This window comes from Cucumis melo, chromosome 7 (assembly GCF_025177605.1).
Source record: "Cucumis melo cultivar AY chromosome 7, USDA_Cmelo_AY_1.0, whole genome shotgun sequence".
Lineage (NCBI taxonomy): Eukaryota > Viridiplantae > Streptophyta > Magnoliopsida > Cucurbitales > Cucurbitaceae > Cucumis > Cucumis melo.
Window position 1 is genome coordinate 6,526,642 of NC_066863.1, and position 16,062 is coordinate 6,542,703.

The following is a 16,062-nucleotide window of genomic DNA, read 5'->3' on the forward strand; positions in this document are numbered from 1 at the left end:
CGCACACCAATAGGGAAACCCTAGGTCCAATCGACTAACCAACCAAAACCGGACTCACTGTCCTTCCCCGTCCAAACTCCATGAACCACGTCCAGAACAGTGTTTAATACATACTAAACCGTAACTTTAAGGTCCATCAACATATAATTTCAATCCACAAATAGCAGTCACAGTATATTTTCATCAGACAAAATATAATATCAGTACTTAACAGTCAACACGCATACAGATATTCAGTACAGTCACTAACGTGTAATCCCCTGTGGATTACTACGGCTTTAGCCTGGACTCGGGGTCCAGTAGTAGGAAAACCCTTACCTGAAACTCGGTTATGCCCCTCGATCGAAATCCACGCTCAACAGATCCACCTAACGAAACACGAGGTTTTAGTTGATGACTTTAGTAGCAGTTGTTTTAAAAAGGTCAGAAGCGCTAACCGTTGACTTACCCAAGGAAAGGAAACTATCTCCAACCAGGCCTGCCGCGGAACCCGAGAACTTAAGCGTCAACTCTGTACTACCTTCAAGGGAGAAAAGTAGGGCCACATCTTAATCCAACATTCAAACTCGAATCGGACAAGGTAACATTAGGGAATTCATCAAAACAATCCTTACCGAAGACTCACCGTGAACCGAAGTGGAGGAAAGAAGGCTTAGGTGGCTCGGCTCGGCTCGGCTCAGCTCGGCTCGGCTCGGCTCGGCTCGGCTTGGTTCGACTCGCGGCTCGGCTCACTCGGCTCGCGGCTCGGCTTGGTTCGGCTCGTGGCTCGGCTCACGGCTCGGCTTGGTTCGGCTCGCGGCTCGGCTCACTCGGCTCGTGGCTCGGCTTGGTTCGGCTGGCGGCTCGGCTCACTCGGCTCGCGGCTCGGCTTGGTTCGGCTCGCGGCTCGGCTCACTCGGCTCGCGGCTCGGCTCACTCGGCTCGCGGCTCGGCTTGGTTCGGCTGGCGGCTCGGCTCACTCGGCTCGCTCGGCTCGGCTCACTCGAATCGGATCCCTGGCTCGGGTCGGGTTGCTCGAATCGGATCCGTGGCTCGGGTCTGGTTTCACGACCACCTTGGCTGCGCGCGACGACGGACAACTTCAACACGGTGATGGCGGCGACGGCGCTCCCCTCTGTGTTCTGCCGGCGTCGGAAACAAGAGATGAGAACGGAGAGGCTGCCGACGGTTGGAAGCGAGTCGGGATTGGATGGAGGCCGCGGCGAACGTCGGTGGCTGGCGGCTACCCCACGGATGAAGACGGAGACGACGACGGAGATGGGGACGGAGATGAAGAGAAAAACGGAGATGGAAGAGAAAGAGAAAAACGGAGGCGGACGAGAGACGGTGGGGTGCGGCGTCGGGGAGGAAGAAGAAATGGATGGCGGCGGCTGCGGGAGAACGCGAAACGGAGGGGGAGGGGCGTGCGCGCATTAGGGTTTTGATTTTTTTTTTTTAAAAAAAATTTATTATATATATATATATATATATATAAATCTTAATAAATATATAATATTAATAATTTAAATTAAATAATAATATATATATAAAAATATAAATAATAATAATAATAATAAAGTAATAATAATAATATATTTATAATATTAATATTAAATAAATAATAATTTATTTTATTGTTTTAGAAATATCACTATTTCTATAATATTAATTTATAATATTATTTATAATGTTAATATTATAACAATTAAAATAAATATTAATAATAATAATAACATCAATATTATATCATTATTATATCAATTTGCACTTTAAATAAAACGAGAAAAATTTTACCTTAAAAAATTTCGGAACGTTACATTCTTCCCTCCTTAGGGAACTTTCGTCCTCGAAAGTTTTATTCCTCGAACAGCTCGGGATAACGAGATCTCATGACATCTTCTCGCTCCCACGTAGCCTCTTCTATCCGGTGATTCCGCCATAAGACTTTAACCAGAGGGATTTCCTTATTCCTCAATGTTTTCACCTCTCTAGCCAGTATCTCAACGGGTTGTTCAACATAGCTCAAGTTTTCATCAATCTCTAGTGGCTCGTAATCCACTACATGGGATGGATCTGGCACGTACTTCCTCAACATAGAAACGTGAAACACATCATGGACTGTCGAGAGTGATGGAGGCAACGCCAAGCGATAAGCTACAGGGCCAATCCGCTCCAGAATCTCAAATGGCCCAACAAAACGAGGACTCAACTTTCCCCTCCTTTCAAAACGCAAGACACCTTTCATAGATGCTACCTTTAAGAACACCTTATCCCCTATCTCAAATTCAAGGTCCTTCCGCCTCACATCTGCATAACTCTTCTGTCTACTCTGAGCGGTATGCATGCGTGATCTAATCTTCTGAATTGCTTCGTTAGTAGACTGAACTAACTCAGGACCCATCAATCTCTGCTCACCTACCTCACCCCAGCAAACCGGGGATCTACAACATCTGCCGTACAGGGCCTCAAACGGTGCCATGCCAATAGTAGCCTGATAACTGTTATTATAAGCAAATTCCATCAAATGTAAGTGGGAGTCCCAGCTACCTGGAAATTCCAATGCACACGCTCGCAACATATCCTCTAAAACCTGGTTCAGACGCTCAGTCTGACCGTCAGTCTGTGGATGGAAAGCCGTACTAAAGTCCAACCTCGTGCCCATAGCAGTCTGCAAACCCTTCCAAAATTTGGAAGTGAAACGGGCATCTCTATCAGAAACAATCGACACTGGCACTCCATGTAATCTCACTATCTCAGACATGTACAACTGTGCCCACTTACTAGCAGTATAGGTGGATTTACCCGGAACGAAATGCGCTGATTTAGTAAGTCTGTCCACCACAACCCAGATCACTGTAAAACCCCTCAGAGTTCTCGGTAGCCCTGTAATGAAATCCATGGACACGTTCTCCCACTTCCATTCCGGTATACTCAAAGGCTGTAATAAACCCGCTGGTTTCTGCCTTGGTGCCTTAACCTGCTGACACACCAAGCATCTACTAACAAATTCTGCTACTTCTCTCTTCATGTTACGCCACCAATAAACCCGCTTTAGGTCCTGATACATCTTCGTACTACCTGGGTGCATGGAAAATGGGGAACTGTGCGCCTCAGATAATAATTCTGTCTTAACCGCACTATCTGACGGAACACAGAGGCGTCTCTCAAACAACAGTCCACCATCAGAGGATAATGAGAACTCAACCGCTTGCCCTGCCTCTGCTAGGCCACGTTTCTCAACCAGATAAGGATCGTTACTCTGAGCATCAATGATCATTTGCCTCAAAGTCGGCTGCACCGTCAACTGGGCTAACTGCATAGTAACTGCCCCCACTGACACTGCAATCTCAGCCCGCTCGAGATCTCGATGCAATGGGGCCTGCCGGGTAATAAGTGCTGCTGAATGTGACACTTTCCTACTAAGAGCATCGGCTACCACATTTGCCTTGCCTGGATGATACAGTATCTCACAATCGTAATCCTTCACTAACTCAAGCCACCTTCGCTGTCTCATATTCAATTCTTTCTGAGTAAAGAAGTATTTCAAGCTCTTATGATCTGTGAATATCTGTATCTTTTCACCATATAAATAATGCCTCCATATCTTCAAAGCAAAAACCACTGCTGCCAACTCTAGATCATGTGTAGGGTAGTTCTCCTCATGACTCTTCAACTGACGAGACGCATAAGCGACCACCTTACCCTGCTGCATCAAAACACAACCCAGACCCTTCTTGGAAGCATCACTATAAATCACGAAACTGCCAGAACCATCGGGTACAGTAAGAACCGGTGCGGTAACTAGCTTCTGTTTAAGGGTCTGGAAACTGTCCTCACATGCCTTGCTCCAAACAAAAGGAACTCCCTTTCTGGTCAACTGAGTAAGAGGAGTAGCTATACGAGAAAAGTTCTCCACAAACCGTCGATAATAGCCTGCTAAACCCAGAAAGCTACGAACCTCACTGACTGTGGAAGGTCGGGTCCAACCGGTGACTGCCTCTATCTTAACTGGATCTACAGAGACTCCAGCCTTAGAAACCACGTGGCCCAGAAAGGACACCTGCTTCAGCCAAAACTCGCACTTCGAGAACTTTGCGTACAACTTATTATCCCGAAGTGTTTGCAAAACCATACGTAAGTGCTCCTCGTGTTCGGCCTCCGTCTTAGAGTATATCAAGATATCGTCGATAAACACAATCACGAAAGTATCTAGGAACTCCCTAAACACTCTGTTCATCAAGTCCATAAACACTGCCGGAGCATTCGTCAAACCAAAAGACATCACAATAAACTCGTAGTGTCCATATCTGGATCGAAATGCTGTCTTCGGTATATCCTCATCCTTAATCCTCAGCTGATGGTATCCTGACCGAAGATCAATCTTAGAGAACACTGTGGCTCCCTGTAACTGGTCAAATAGATCGTCAATCCTGGGCAAGGGATATCTGTTCTTTACGGTTACTTTGTTCAACTCCCTATAGTCAATGCATAGACGCATCGACCCATCCTTCTTCTTAACGAATAAGACTGGCGCACCCCAAGGTGACACGCTCGGTCGAATGAATCCCTTATCAAGCAATTCCTGTAACTGTACCTTCAGTTCTTTCAATTCTGCGGGGGCCATTCTGTAAGGGGCTCTGGATATAGGAATCGTGCCCGGCTCCAACTCTATGGCAAACTCAACCTCTCTGTGCGGAGGTAACCCTGGAAGTTCCTCAGGAAAAACGTCCGGATAGTCCCTCACTACTGGTTCTGATGACAGGGATACATCCGCCTCTCTAGTATCCACCACACTCGCTAAGATACCCCAAGTACCCTGACTGAGCAGTTTACTGGCCCTGATGGCTGAGATTACCTGAGGCAACGACTTTGACCCTCCTCCCTTAAATTTAAAACTGGCCAACGAGGGAGGGTTAAACGTTACCTCCTTACGTGAACAATCTATGCTGGCGTGGTTAGCGGCCAGCCAATCCATACCCAGGATTACATCAAAGTCCAGCATATCCAGAACTATCAGCGTTACCTCAATCACATGGCCTGCTATCTCAATCTGACATGCCTTCACCTTTTCCTTCGACAACATACATTCCCCGGAAGGAGTAGATACTGACAGAACATGGTGTAAGGGCTCTACCTCTAAGCGGGCATGCGACACAAATGCGGAAGAGATAAAAGAATGTGACGAACCCGAATCAAACAAAACTAAGGCGTAATGCCCCAACACTGGGAGCGTACCTGTCACTACTGTGCCCGCCTTCTCTGCCTCAGTCCTGTTGGTAGCAAAGACTCTACCCTGATGTGGAGCACCTGCTCCCTGATTCTGCGCGATCCCCGTGAGTCTCAACGGGCATCTATCAGCTGTATGACCCTCTTGCCTGCACTTAAAGCAGGTCCTGGTCCCGAATAAGCAACGGCCCAGATGGTGCTTCCCACAAGTGGTACACAACGGCTTCCCTCTGGCAGCCTCCCCTGCCTCAAAAGGTTTCTGCTGGAAGCTGCGAAACTCACCACCTGGTCTGAAATTCCGCTGTGGCACTGGAACAGGCTGCTGCTCAGCCTTCCTCTTCTGTCCCGACGTCGAACCTCTACCAGCGGTCTTAGACGAGTTGGCCCTCTCCTGTAAACTGAGATCCATTGCCAGGCGCAGTGCATCGGCATGAGTAGCGGGTCTGAAAGCTCGGACCAAACCCTGAATGTCCAGTCTGAGGCCTCTAACAAACTTATCAGCTCTGGCCGCCTCGGTCGCTATCATCTCGGGAGCGAAGCGGGATAACATGTCAAACTCCGCATCATACTGCTCCACTGTCATGTCACCCTGCTCTAAGTTCAGAAACTCCTGCCGCTTGGCATCTCTCAAACTAGCAGAGAAGAATTTCACATAGAAACTCTCCTTGAACTGCTGCCACGTGATCTGACTCACATCACCACCTAGCATCCTCTCTGTAGTCTCCCACCATGCAGTACCTCTATCAGTCAACATAAAAACAGCACACTGAACTTTCTGATCCTCAGGGCATTTCATGTAACGGAATATGGTCTCCAAGGACGATAGCCACATCTGAGCTCTGGTGGGGTCCTCCAAAGACCCATCAAACGTCGTGGGATTATACTTCCTGAAATCCCTCAGGTGCTTAGCCTCTGCCGACAACTGATCCGGCACAAACTGGGGTGCAACTGGTACCGGAGCCGGAGCTGGAGCAGGAATTGGTGCTGGAGCTGGCGCTGGAGCTGGCGCCGGAGTTGGCGAGGCAGGCTTCTGCTGCTCCCGCATTTGCATAATCATATCTCTAAACCTCTGCTCCATGGCGGCTAGGTCCGCATGAGTAACTGGCGCAGCCGGGTCAGGGGCTTGGGCTACAGGCTGCACCTCAGGCTGAACGCGTCCTGCTCCCCTTCCTCGGCCTCCTCGGCCACCCCTTCGTGCACCTCTCCTTGGTGGCATTTCCCTAACAACCACCAACGATTCCTTTAGTCACAAATGGTAATTGAATTTGCAGTTTAACTTAGGTAAGGTAATGCATGTAGAGTTATACATATACTTTCATGAGAGCGTACCTGACGAGCGGCAAGGATCGTTTCAGCCATAAGGACACAAAACACAGACTCACATTATAAGTCAGTCTAAAGAACCTAAAACTTAGGCTCTGATACCAACTGTAACGACCCAACTTTTCCGGACTAAGCTGAGGTCACTACCAAATACCAAAACTCGACCATTCAACATAACATTTAAAACGGACCAGATACGATTCATTAAAACAGTATAAACCTTACAAAAGACAGTTTCGGGCCCTATTTTAAATAATAAAAAAAAAATCACAAAATAAAATGTCAAGTCACCAGTCCAAAATCACAGTCAAAATATTCTGACAAAATACATTGCGGAAGCGAAAGAAAATCAGACGCGTCCATATGGCCTTCACGCATCCTTCCTGCCTCTCGTCGGTCTGCCCCTCGCTGTACCCCTACCTGAAAAGTTAAAGAAAGGAAAGGGTGAGTATAAACATACCCAGTAAGGGACCCACTACTGGGCCCGTTAGGGAACAACAGTTAACTTCCTATTCGGGGGTACCCTACATAACAGTCTAGTGGTTCCGTAGAACGCACATATCAGTCTAGTGCTCCCGAAGGATGCACATATCAGTCTAGTGCTCCCGAAGGATACACATATCAGTCTAGTGCTCCCGAAGGATGCACGTATCAGTCTAGTGCTCCCGAAGGATGCACGTATCAGTCCACAAATAGCAGTCACAGTATATTTTCATCAGACAAAATATAATATCAGTACTTAACAGTCAACACGCATACAGATATTCAGTACAGTCACTAACGTGTAATCCCCTGTGGATTACTACGGCTTTAGCCTGGACTCGGGGTCCAGTAGTAGGAAAACCCTTACCTGAAACTCGGTTATGCCCCTCGATCGAAATCCACGCTCAACAGATCCACCTAACGAAACACGAGGTTTTAGTTGATGACTTTAGTAGCAGTTGTTTTAAAAAGGTCAGAAGTGCTAACCGTTGACTTACCCAAGGAAAGGAAACTATCTCCAACCAGGCCTGCCGAGGAACCCGAGAACTTAAGCGTCAACTCTGTACTACCTTCAAGGGAGAAAAGTAGGGCCACATCTTAATCCAACATTCAAACTCGAATCGGACAAGGTAACATTAGGGAATTCATCAAAACAATCCTTACCGAAGACTCACCGTGAACCGAAGTGGAGGAAAGAAGGCTTAGGTGGCTCGGCTCGGCTCGGCTCAGCTCGGCTCGGCTCGGCTCGGCTCGGCTTGGTTCGACTCGCGGCTCGGCTCACTCGGCTCGCGGCTCGGCTTGGTTCGGCTCGTGGCTCGGCTCACGGCTCGGCTTGGTTCGGCTCGCGGCTCGGCTCACTCGGCTCGTGGCTCGGCTTGGTTCGGCTGGCGGCTCGGCTCACTCGGCTCACGGCTCGGCTTGGTTCGGCTCGCGGCTCGGCTCACTCGGCTCGTGGCTCGGCTTGGTTCGGCTGGCGGCTCGGCTCACTCGGCTCGCGGCTCGGCTTGGTTCGGCTCGCGGCTCGGCTCACTCGGCTCGCGGCTCGGCTCACTCGGCTCGCGGCTCGGCTTGGTTCGGCTGGCGGCTCGGCTCACTCGGCTCGCTCGGCTCGCTCGGCTCGGCTCACTCGAATCGGATCCGTGGCTCGGGTCGGGTTGCTCGAATCGGATCCGTGGCTCGGGTCTGGTTTCACGACCACCTTGGCTGCGCGCGACGACGGACAACTTCAACACGGTGATGGCGGCGACGGCGCTCCCCTCTGTGTTCTGCCGGCGTCGGAAACAAGAGATGAGAACGGAGAGGCTGCCGACGGTTGGAAGCGAGTCGGGATTGGATGGAGGCCGCGGCGAACGTCGGTGGCTGGCGGCTACCCCACGGTTGAAGACGGAGACGACGACGGAGATGGGGACGGAGATGAAGAGAAAAACGGAGATGGAAGAGAAAGAGAAAAACGGAGGCGGACGAGAGACGGTGGGGCGCGGCGTCGGGGAGGAAGAAGAAATGGATGGCGGCGGCTGCGGGAGAACGCGAAACGGAGGGGGAGGGGCGTGCGCGCATTAGGGTTTTGATTTTTTTTTAAAAAAAAAAATTTATTATATATATATATATATATATATATATAAATCTTAATAAATATATAATATTAATAATTTAAATTAAATAATAATATATATATAAAAATATAAATAATAATAATAATAATAAAGTAATAATAATAATATATTTATAATATTAATATTAAATAAATAATAATTTATTTTATTGTTTTAGAAATATCACTATTTCTATAATATTAATTTATAATATTATTTATAATGTTAATATTATAACAATTAAAATAAATATTAATAATAATAATAACATCAATATTATATCATTATTATATCAATTTGCACTTTAAATAAAACGAGAAAAATTTTACCTTAAAAAATTTCGGAACGTTACATATCTACCCGCAGAAGATTATATATAATATATGCATATCATATATTATTTTTATAATCAATCTCTCTAGATATGATATCAATTACAACATATACCTTTCCAGTTTACTAAACTTTTCTTTGATATATTTACAAAGATAGTAAAGCATATCAAGACTATCAAATCTTGAAGATGTATTGTTTAGTTTTAAGTATAATATGCATAAATATACTATATGCAGCACATAAATATCAATTATTCTTATTCTCTCCAAGAGATTAAAAGGAAATCCAAATATTTCATCCATATATAAATGGGTAAAAAGAATAATCATCTCTTCAGGAGATTGTAAGTAATCTGTAATATCCAAATTATAATATCATATTTATAAGGTTAAAATAAAAACTATGGTCTCTTCGAGAGATACAGATAATTTCTCAAAGTTTGCTTTCATACATCGCTCTCCTTTTCATCGTTAAGGATTTTAATATTGTACAAGATTATTAAGTACAATATTATTGTATATCTTTTTCAAAACATATTTGGAAAATAAAATTCTCATATAAATATGTATGGTTCTAATCAAATAAACATTTCTTTTCTATCAACATAATTTCGACCGTACTAAATATTGTAACATTCACTTCAGGGAACGCTATTAAATTATTTGATCGAAATTTACCATCTTTTTATATATAGAAGCATATGCTCAATCACTAATATAATGTTTCAAATTTTCTCTCTAAAATTGTTATTGCAAGAGCAAAAATGTTTTGACATGTGCAACTACAAGTGTATGGCAAAAACAATGAGTACTAACTGATTTATGCAACTCCAGGTGCATTAAATCAAAATTGGATTTAAGAAGTAATTAACTATTAATACATATCTTTCATAACTTTGTCCTAAGAGAATTTCCATAAACTTGTCATAAGAGAATTTAATCAAATATATATGATCACTATATATAAAATTTTTAAGACTCACAAAATTCACATGAGAATAATTTAAATATTCAACAATCAAATAAGTTTCAAAGACAACATCGAGAATTTATTCTCATATTTGAAAAACAACATTAACATTATATAATCTTAACGTATATATATAGAAGATAAATATTACCACAATATTTGTCAAGTAAAATGAAATCCAATTAGGAAAACAAATATTTTAATTTAAACTTTCATATAAATTAATTAAAAAAAAACATCTCAATCAAATATTTCAAATATAAGAATTATATTTAAAAATAAGGCATGATTTACCACCTTAATCTAAATAACATTAGAACATTTATAACATACATCTAAAATGATATAAACATATTTGACATTTTATAAGATTTAACCAAAAAATTAAAGTCAAGAAATACTTGATTATTCAATATCTTTTCTATTTTTGATCACTCAAAACAAGGTTATTTAAGTTTCTCAAACATAAATTTTATTCCTCAACAAACATGAAAATTATTTATGGTCTAAAATAGTAATCACACACATACAAATACGTCAAATAGAATTTAAGTTTGAATATATACTTATCCAATAACACACATGTCATGAGATACATATCTCATGCACCCAAAATTAAACATCAAAAAGTTTTACCATGAAATGTCTTACATAACTTGAAACCAAATTAAAGATCGTTTTTCATTAAATATATGCAATTACAATTTTTATTTATTTATTCATTCTACCAAAATATGAGGATAAAATACATGCAACTTTTGTCAAACATATGAAAATATGAGTTACGTTGTTTTTTTCTTTTTTTTTTTTTTCTTTTTTTTTTTAAGAAGATCAAATCAAATTGTAAAACTAATAACAAATGTACCTTAGCAAACAATTTCACAATTAACATATATTGCATACTTAGTTATCAATGGTGCGTTTAGGGGAAGTGTTGATTTAGGGAAGGGTTAGTGTTATGATAAAACTAGTGTTATGTTAAACCTAGTTTTATCATAATCCTTGTTTGGGGAAGGGTTTAGAAATGTAGTTTTATGATAATATGTGTTTGGGGGAAGGGTTAGGTGGGAAGACTTAATGGGGATTTTATGATAAGATGTGTTTGGGGGAAGTGTTAGGTGGGTAGTTTTATGGGGATTTTATGATAAGATGTGTTTGGGGGAAGTGTTAGGTAGGTAGTTTTATGGGGATTTTATGATAAGATGTGTTTAGGGGAAGGGTTAGGTGGGTAGGTTTATGTGGATTTTATGATAAAATTTATTTGGGGAAAGTGTTATATAGCTTGGGTTAATAATTTTTTTTATGTAGTATAATATTTTTTAAATTAGATTGTAAATATGATAAAAAAAATTTATTGCATACTTTTTTACGAAAGCGTCGAACCTGTCTTATTGCAAATAATTTATTGTATGTGTAATGTTATTAAATTAGTACAGACAGTTGTCCAATTTCAAATTAATTTCTGAACATATTGTGGAAAATTTATTAAAATTCATTTTTTAGAAAGACAAATTAATTATTTCGTATTTGTAATCGGCGATAGCGATGTCCCCCTATTTTCAACTATAAATAGTCGTTATAACGCTTTGGTGAAATTGTGACTATTTTCCTTAATTTTAAATAAATATTATGAAGGAAAAAAATAGTTCTTTACAATAACAAATGCATAAACAGTCAACATCATACAGAAAAAAAGGTAAGCAAATAAGAAGCAACCCAAGTCGGTACAAACATAAACTATCTCGTGATGTCTCGTAGGAGGACTCTACAAAATCCCTCCCTCTCATCCTCAGACATGAGTACGAAACCCCGAAGGTCGTCCATACGAGACAGAAGATGCCTTTGCAATAGCGCCCTATCTAAACTCGTTAGTTTTGGCATCTCACGCAATATGCAGAAGAATTCCGTGCGCACATGGTTGTCATTTGCAAACGCGCGTGCAGGCCACTCCGCAATCTGCCTGAGTTGCTCGTTTGTTTGGTCGAGCGCCAGATGTATGCCTTCAACATCCAAGTCTCGCTGACTTCCCCTCTTCCTCTTGGATCCACTCGATCCAGTCCTATCCTTTGAAGCGCGAGAAGGTTGAGATGCACGTACATCGTCCTACGAGAGGTCAATCCCCTGGCTGTACACGGGCGGGAACTCCTTGTTTCCGTCCCCCATATCAAATCTGTCATACCCGTCAGGCTCGTTACACCCCACGTCGACGAATGTCTCAGCGAAACCGACTCGTCGCCCTATCGCGACCGAACACATATGTAAGTTTGTCGTAATACGGGAACGGTTTGTTCAGGAGTCCCTTCGCTGAGGATGCGACTGCGGGGGGAAAAAAAGATCACGTATGAGTATTGATTAAAAAATTGTTAAGTAAATGTACATTGTGAACGTTGTGTGACGTTTATATTATTTTTCTTACCCTAACCCAATTATCAAATAATTCTTCTCCGAAATGATACATTTCTCTTCATCGTTCCACCCAAAGCCATTGCACGCTGGCCCCCGCATTTCGGCGATGGCCTGGAATGTTCGCTTCAGTGTCTTAATTCTACAATTAATTACAGTCGTTGCTCGGACCTGACATCCAAGTAGTTTCTCTGCCATCATGTGTACCAACTGAGCGAGGTAACCTGGGTGGAACGTACCATTATCCGATTTCCATCCCCCATTGACACCAACTCCATTAAACACTCCACAAGAGTGCCCTCCTCCTCCTTCGTCCAGACATGTCTCGGGGCACGGTTTGAGGTTGACATACTGAGAATGAAAAATTACAAAAAATACATGGAGTACGTTAGTAATTTCACAATTTCACATTTAACAGTTCAAAACAAAAGGCACGCGTACATTTCATATGCAATAGTACATTTTACAGGTGGTAGAAATTCGCATACAATTGATGACTTCTAATGTAAAATTGTCTCGTTACGTAACTGCCAATCAGTGAACATCGATTCGGCTAGTTCGTCACGCCACTGAGACCACTCGTTTGTCGTCTCAATATACTGAATGTCTTCTGAAGCGGTGGTCGTCGCGTACGTGGAGTCTCCCTTGTCCACATCGTCAACGTCGTCACAATATGTCATTTCTTCGTTGATCAAATTGTGGAGCAAGCCACATGCTAGTATGGTGCGATACTAGACTTGCAAGGGATAGTAGGACTTCCCACGAAGAATGACTCAACGACCCTTAAGAACATCGAAGGCGCGCTCAATGACATTCCTTGCCGAAGAGTGCTTTATGTTGAAGTACTCCTTAGCATTTGTTGGCGCATTTCTTCCACCACGCCACTCTTGCAAATGGTACCGCTGGCCTCTGTATGGGGCCACAAACCCCTCCGCGTTTTGATAACCCGCATCGTACAGATAATAATATCCTGTTGTTAAAATACTCATTTAAGCGCTTCGAATAGGTAAGTAGAAAGCGGCATTGTGTTATTATAAATAAGATATACCCTTTGGCACTTGTAGTCCATTTTCCCATGACAGAGCATCACGTAGAATCTGCGAGTGTGCTGCCGATCCTTCCCAATCGACGAGGACATAAACGAAATCTCCTTTCGTGTCGCACACCCAGTACGTTCGTGATAATTTTCCTCTTACGTGTTCTGAATGTAGGCCGATCTGTTGTGGGGACGTTCACCTTTATGTACGTCCCGTCTAACGCACCAAGGTAATTCTGTAGGTTGGAATAAACACGCCGATATAAGTGCCATGTACATTAAGGTCAAATATATTAAACTTGTACCATGTCACCTCGAAACACTTCCAACGTTGATCATTACAGTTGTTTGTCATCGAAACAGGTCGCTTTATCAACTCCTCGTATAGTCGGACGACAGCCAATAGTACAAGGTTAAAATGTCGCGATACTGTCTCACCGAAGTGTTTTCCTTTGAATTGCGCGGTTCTTCACGTCATGGGCAAGGACGTGCAAGAACATTGCTACCATTTCCTCGACGTTGACAATCTCGGTGGATGAAAGACCAGATACAGTCTGAAGTAAATGACATAGAATTGCGAATGTTCGCTTGTCCATTCGCGTGCTTTGGTGACACACAAGATCTGACTCGTGTATCATGCGAAAGTACGCAAGCTGCCTTGTTCTATGGCGTGTATCAGACGGTGTATATGTGATACGCCTATTGTCGTTCATTAGTAGCTCCAACGTTAGTAAGATCTGACGTTGGGCCAGCGTGAACGCAGTTTGGACGCCAAGGAGTGTTTGTTGGTCCATTACAAACTATGTAAAGTTTCCTAAAAATATGTACTAAGTGAATTAGTACAATATCCATATACATTGGGAAAAATCCGTAATTAAAGCTTATGACGCACTTACTAATACCCTAGACTTAGTAATTTGCTAATCCCCCCTATTTAATATGCGGTACATGTCATGTATGAAGCTTATTAGAAGTTCATTCACTCACCTATACTTTATGCCTAATTAGTTCTTAAATTTTACCTACGAAACTTAATCATAACTATTCTTTTCATGTATAAAAACTTAATGGAAGAAATATGTACTACTTTTTTTTTAATAACAAATGGAAGTAAGGACAAACACAATATTAATTGGTATAATATTATTTCTTTTATAAAGTCTATCAAATTTTAATAATATGTTTTGTTAGATTTGCATTTTTTTAAGAAATGATTATGTACTCTCATTATTAGTTCGTTTTCGACTCTCTATCTCATTAATATCAATTTTCCTTAAACTAGGTTTACGGTTTTCTTTTTGACAAAATGATTTGGTAGACTTGACGGAAAAAATATAAAGTAAGAAAAGAGAAATAAGACTTTGAATACTTTTTTCATAAAAAAATTGTCAACTTGTAGAATTGTTTTTATTGTCTTACTTACAACGATTTTTCAAACTTTGAAAACTTTTTCATTACAAAATTGTGAACTTAGAAAAATTGGTATGTTAATTTTGTTAGGTTATTTGCTTTATTTCTTTCATTATAAACATTGGTAAGAAAATCGGGTTTAAAGAACGTTTGTTGAACGTGGAACCTAATTTGAACAAAAATCCAAAACATACAATGGAAAGAAAAATAATATTATTCAATGTATATAAATGAAATGTCCATCAAAATAAATTATTACAAAAGAAATAGTCATAAGCCATCAAAATACATACATACATAATTTATAATGTACTTAAATGAAAAAATAGAACATGGAAGTTTAATGTACATATGCGTAACCCATAATACCTCTTGTAAGTGTGGGATAACAGGGAACATTCTGAAAAAAAAAAATGAACAAGTTAGTACACGTTTTTGAAATGCAACCTATTTGGAAAACAAAAACGGAAGAAGTGCATACCTTGTTTTGAGAACCATTGACCCGATATTGAAACCGTAAAAAAAACCATTCAAAACAAAAAAATAAAATTTAAAAACAAATGTTAAGTTGTCTCAGAGTATAGAAATCGGTTCAATAACTTGAACCAGATTTCATCGTGTTTCAAACATCAATTAAGAGGGATAAAAAACAAACAACAAATGCAGAAACACATGTAAAAAAATAGGCAGAAAGTAGGTGATAAACATCACAGCAACATACTGGCAAAAACAGGGCAGAAATGGTGAGAGAATAATGCAGAAACTGAAAGAGAAGAAGGCATACAAACTTAGGCATACAAACCGTGAGAGAATAAGACATAGAATCATAGTGGACATACAAAAGATGGCAGAAACAGTGAGAGAACAATGCAGAAACAGAGAGAGAAGAAGGCATACAAACATAGGCATAAAAACCGTGAGAGAATAAGACATAGAAACATAGTGGACATACAAAAGATGGCAGAAACAGTGAGAGAACAATGCAGAAACAGAGAGAGAATAAGCATACAAACATAGGCATAAAAACCGTGAGAGAATAAAACATAGAAACATAGTGGACATACAAAAGATGGCAGAAACAGTGAGAGAACAATGCAGAAACAGAGAGAGAAGAAGGCATACAAACATAAGCATACAAACCGTGAGAGAATAAGACATACAAACATAGTGGACATACAAAAGAAGAAGAATATGAACAAAGAGCCATTTACCTACGAAAGAAGAAGAAGAATATGAAGGACAGACCCAAGCAATGAGAAATGGAAGTGGTAAATGATAAGTAGAAAACAAGTTTATATAGAGAGG

At 41.5% G+C, this 16,062-nt stretch overlaps 1 long non-coding RNA gene across 1 annotated transcript; it reads right to left on the bottom strand.

Annotated features, from left to right (window-relative positions):
* Positions 1 to 336: 336 nt before the first annotated feature.
* LOC127150318 (uncharacterized) lies at positions 337 to 894 on the bottom strand. The gene is made up of 3 exons (XR_007822546.1): positions 626 to 894; positions 449 to 520; positions 337 to 368 (listed from the first exon to the last, which is right to left on the bottom strand). It is a non-coding gene; the product is annotated as an uncharacterized LOC127150318 (long non-coding RNA).
* Positions 895 to 16,062: the final 15,168 nt, after the last annotated feature.